Genomic DNA, 6,053 nt, shown 5'->3' with positions numbered 1-6,053 from the left:
TAGATTGAAATTTATGTGCAGATTTTGGAATGAAGTAAGAAGTATATATCCCCATAGTGAGTGCACTTTTGAATCCAAAGATAAATGATGTTTTAATGTAGCATTATTTGTGGTAACCTAATGCAGTTTGACAGTTGACCTAGGCAGGCCCGTAGAGAGGAGCTGGCTGGAAAGGAGTGCAGGCAATCTACTTCAAAGGCATTCTCCCCTGGGGGAAGATGATCTACATCTTTGGATAATTATCAGAAAGGATTCAATGGAGACCTAATCAAAGCGGGGACACAGCAAACAGACACTCTGTTGTCACTGTCATCAGCAACCCAAACCTAAAACCCAACTCACTGCCATCAAGCGGGTTCCTGCTAGAGCAACCCTTTAGGAGGTGGACCTGCCCCTGGTGAGTTTCTGAAACTGTAGCCCTTTACAAGAGTAGAAACCCTGTCTTTCCCCCAGGTGTTACTTGTAATTCTGAACTGCTGACCCTGCAGGTAGAAGCCCAATCTGTAACCACTAGGCCTTTTGCAAATTGATTACTTACCCAGTGAATTCTATCATTCAGGGAGATGAGATGAGACATTGGACCATGATGGACAGGACAGCATGGGCCCCTGTACACTGGCGCTCTCCTGGGGTCAGACCCCAGGAAGCATGGATCCCTACTTCCCCTCAAGCTCCTCCACCCTGGCCCCACCCCCAGGAGCCCCAGGGTTGCTCACCCTGCTTGGAGTCAGGTGAATGGATCTGGTTCACAACCCAGTCAGAAGTTGAAATCTTTCTTGTGAGGCTTCAATGTGCAAGACAGTAGTAACAGACTTCTAACTCCATAGACTGGACTGCATTTCTCAGTGCCAAATCTTTGTTGATGAGCAGACAATTTTGAGAAACATGTCAAGTTCTTGGCCTATACTTCTTGAGCTAAATAGTGACCACCCCGAACCCTTGGAATCAAAACCATGCCCTTATCTGAGGGTGCTTGCATTAAAAACAGAGCCCACTCTACATTTACAGAGCAATTTTACCAATTTCTCAAATATAATTATCAACTTTGGATCCACATCCTATATGTAAACAATATTCATTTTCAGAATAAAGTGCAAGTATTTTTTTTAATAAATCATTTTATCGGGGCTCATAAGACTCTTATCACAATCCATACATACATCAATTGAGGAAAGCACCCTTATACATTCGTTGCCCTCATCATTCTAAAAATTTGCCTTCCACTTGGGTTCCAGGAATCAGCTCATTTTCATTTTAACCCCTCTCCCTCCCTCACCACTCCCCCCTCCCTCATGAACCCTTAATAATTTATAAATTATTATTTTATCTTATCTTACACTGCCCGGAGTCTCCCCTCACCCACCTTCCTGTTGCTCATCCCCCAGATAGGAGGTTACATGTAGATCCCCCAGATCGGTTCTCCCTTTCTACACTCCCTTCCCTCCAAGGTACAAGTATTTAAGGCCTCATAATTCTCAAGCTTCATTGAAGGTAAACATCTTCCTTCACCAGAAATCTAACTTTAAAAGGAATATTTTGTGAAGAATGTTCTCTACCAGCCAGTACTACCCCAAAGACTATAACCCTTGACATATTTGGCGAATGTGATCAAGTTGAATAATGCTCTTACATGCCACTCCAACTGATGCTTAGCTTTTCATCATGTTTAACCTTCTCCAATCTGCTTGCATCCTTTGTATTCTTTACAATATCTATTATGTGTGAAGAAATGCCTATGGTTGGGTAGCACATTTAAGTGCAACACTATGGTAATTACAGAAACTTCTTGTGGAGGTGGACAACAAGTGACAGAGAGACACCAATAGGACATCGAGATGCACGTTGGCCAAGACAGAGATATCCTAAACAAGAAAACAAGCCAGGCGAATCCTTACGTGCTACTCTTTTAAGCTCTTCTGCTTACTGATGTCCAATTTAAAAGCCTTTGGGAAAGACTGCAGCCTACAGTCAAGGAATGGCAAGGGGTAGGGAGATGGGTGATCCCAAGAGCCAAGGTGAGGCCAGAAGCTTAAAAGTACAATGTGGATCCAGGGAAGAAATGACTGATCAACGATTTTGTAATCTTGGCCTACATTCTGGATTCCAAGCTTTCTAGGTAACGCTGACAGATGGCAAACAGCAAAAACTGTAGGAGTGGGCTTATTGGCTTGGGTTCTAGGATGTCCCATCCATAGTCTTGGTCTACTAGGGAGAAGAGGAAAAGCTAGTGCCTAGACTTGAGCTGGTGAAACATGTTCCACCAGGACCCAGTTCGGCAGGACAACAAAATGAATGTGGTGGGAAGAGGCAATGGTGTGATAAAGTAGTGAGGCATTAGCCTGAGTGGTTAGTTGGATATCATTGTCACTTCCCTTTTGTAACCCCCAGGGTATCTCTGAACGCAGGGCTGTGAGGTTGCAGTTATAGGATAAGGGGTGTAGACTAGTGCTCCTCTAAAACAAATCAGCAAGTCAGACAACTAGAGAAAAGCGCAATTTGTTTTAGACTCTGTCATGTATACCAGTCATGAAGCTTACTTTGAATATAATGCTCACCATTGCACCGGGTGTTAACCACAGGTTTCAACTCTAGCGCCTTACATTGGTTGGTAGCAGAGTAAAGTTGGCTTCCAGGCCCCTCCTGAGCAACATTCTTAATTTAAGCTTGATTAAGTTTTAATGCCTTCCAGAAATACTGATAACTTATGCGAAAAATACAAAAAAACAGAATGGTGATAGTAACCGTTGAGATCAATAGCTACATTGTATACATGCCTTATTATGCTTATTTAGAGTATTTCAGAGGAAGGATCTTACTTTGAGGACTAGGTGCACATCACCCAAATCATGGTATTGTCAATTGCCTCTTATGTATTGGCAGCTGAACACTGCATAAGGAAAACTGGAGAATTCATTTATTTGAGTTATACTGCTGGCTAAGAACACTGAAATAACATTGGTGTCCAAAAGCACAAACCAATCTGTCTTTGAAGAAGTAAGCTCAGAGTGCTAGTTAGAGTCAAAGATAGTAAGCGTTCCTATTACATACTTTGGACAATGTTGTCAGAAAGGAGCAGTCCCTGGAGAAGGATATTGTATGTGGTAAAGTAGAAGGTCAGGGACAAATAGGAATCCCCAACTAAATGAACAGACACAGTGACGACAACAACGGTTCATCCTAAACAGTGAGTCTGGCATAGAAGACTGTGTTTCCTTCTGTTGTGTACTGGGTCCCTATGATATGGAGTCAACTCAGTGACACCTAACAACAACCACCTCAGAAACCACTAATCAGTACCCAAGACAAGCACAAAATACCAGTGTGTAAGTTATATTTACAAAAGTTATTTCCATGGTAACTGATGCCAAACCTTTCATGTGACATTTGCTGGAACATAAGCTCTCTTATTAAAAAGAAGGAATGGGTTTGGTGTGTGTGTGTATGTGTGTGTGTGTGTGTGTAACAAAGTAATGACAAAATCACTGAGGTCTATCATCACTGAATCAAAATTAAATTCCATGAGAAACATCAAGGTTAACTATAAGATAGGTTAAAGTTGAAGATTCTGGTAGCTAGAGACCAGAGTATTCACACAGTATGAATAATCACTTTGTGTTGTGTTATTTAAGCTCAAGTTATTGGGTACAAACATAACCATGATTGTGAGAGTACATTACTAACATTTTCTATGAGACCAGTAATAAGCTGATACCAAGGTCAGATGATACTTCAAGAAAACTGTAGACTGATATTGGTAATGGATCTACATGAAAAAGTTCTTAAAATTATTGGAAATTGAGTCAGACAACACATCCAAATAATTATATACCACAATTAATTGAAATCTGTCCTAGAGTTGATTTAACATCAAATAAGCACTGTTATATACCAAAAAAATATAAACAAATTATCTTTTTTATACTACAAAAGAATTGATAATTATCAATTATCTAAATAGACACATAAAACATACCAAACAAAATCAAAGGCTTTTAATGTTAAGGGAAAAAACCCTCCACAAATCTAACATAAAATGGGTATACTTCAATAGGTTAATATGCTAATAAACATTGCTTTTTTTAAAAAAAGGTCAAAATGTCAGACTTAGAAAAACTACAAAAATATCCACTTTCACCAGATATTAAAAACTGACTGTATATTAAAACTACAGTAATCAAAATAAGATTTCTTTAAGGACAAGGCTGCCAAAGAGAAATAAAAATTCCTCTAAACATAAATTAATGATTGTATCCATGAAATCTTTAAGATATGCCATAAATAGGTAATAAATATAAAAACGTAGGCTACATTTCAATACGTAAAAATAACTTTGGGAACTTAATTCACAAACCATCAATTGCTAAACAACAGCTCCCAGACTATTAACCCTTACACCTTAACATGCTGAGCATCCTGACAACACACTGATAATCTTCCCAAACACTGAAACCCTAACTACCTGAAAAGCCCCTCACCATCCAGAATGGCTATTAATACCCTGAGCACTCCCTGATAGCAAAAACCAATTAAAAAAATTTAGCCTAATTCATTTATTCCAATTTAAAAAATCAGGAACACAACTTGGAATATATTCTATAACCTAAATCCTAACTATATAACTCAAAGTCTCAAATTGAGGAACCAACTCCCAAACTGTACTGTTTAAATCATAACTCTACATCTTTATACCATAATACATAAGCCGTAAGCAACTGCAAACATAAGCTGTCAGGCAGGACACATTCTAAACATAAAGCCCTTTACCAGACGTCTTGATTTTTAACAATTTTTCTCACCTCCCGCGGTGTTTTTAAAAAGTCGCGATTTTTGGAAAGAATGCATGACAAGCTAGAGTATCCGGTTTTTGGCTGCCATGTGGCTATTTCACCAGGATCTGAGTTTGATCAATGGTGTCCTGCTGGTATCTTGCTTTACCAATGTTAAAATCTGGTCACCTTACTTTAATCTCTCCATTAACATCTGACTCCTGACACTTATGTTCTATTTCTATCCATTGACTCTTGTTCTTGAACCAGGAACATTAATCCCAGGACCTAATTCCAATCTTACCTACAGATTCTGACTCTAGCACCCTACAACCCTAAATTGAACCCAAATCTAACCCATCAAGAAAGTCACATTGCTAGGTATGTATGTGGAGCTATCTTCTCTCTCAGACTTTACCTAAATGTAGGGAACTAATAAGGTAGGTAGACAGACAAAACCAGGAATCACAGGCACATTTTCAGTAAACTATTAAATCATTTTCTTTTCTTTTTTTTAACTATTAAATCATTTTCATCTAATTCATGGTAGTTGGCAAAATAAACTGGTTGATAAATGTTTATATATGATAACAACAACATGTCCATATGACAGGTGTCTTGTGGATCTCCCCTCTACTCTGTCCTGGCCTCAAGGAGTCTTTTCTGCTATCGGACATATGCAAGGATGTTACCCAATAAGCAAGGTGCCTGAGGGTTCAGTTGTACTGATTTATTAATTTATACATCCCAATTTCATCTGGTTTCTTCCTCAAAGATGTAGCAAAACCCATGATCAATAAGGCATATTAATTACTTCTTAATTTTGTCACCGACCCCTTCCCTCCCCTCATTCCCACAGGACACTCAGGTCACAAAAGATGCAGGAGGCAGAAAATTAAAGGTACATACATAGGAAGCATTGTATCCACTTTTCAAAACTAACATTGGCCTTTTACTGAGACCTAGGGAAAGGGCTCAGTGAATGATTTTATATACCTCCTCTACCAGAGTGCACTGATAACCCAAAAATATCTGACTCCAGTCAATCTTTAGATCTGTGTGAACCAACAGCTTAACCTCACAGGACATACTTCAAGTGGGGCTGTATCTTCACCCCAAACTGGAAACATGTCAATCCTAAGGATACTCTTTGTGTCCAGTGCCAGGGACTCCCTGTCAGAGCACACTGGGGTTCTCCTCTCACTGAGAAAAGTAAATCCTCAAATACTTCCTCATGATAACAACAGCGGGGCAACCCCTCTCGGACCTAACCTGTGAAATGCTGAC

This window comes from Tenrec ecaudatus, chromosome 15, assembly GCF_050624435.1.
Source record: "Tenrec ecaudatus isolate mTenEca1 chromosome 15, mTenEca1.hap1, whole genome shotgun sequence".
NCBI lineage: Eukaryota > Metazoa > Chordata > Mammalia > Afrosoricida > Tenrecidae > Tenrec > Tenrec ecaudatus.
This window is presented reverse-complemented; position numbering follows the sequence as displayed.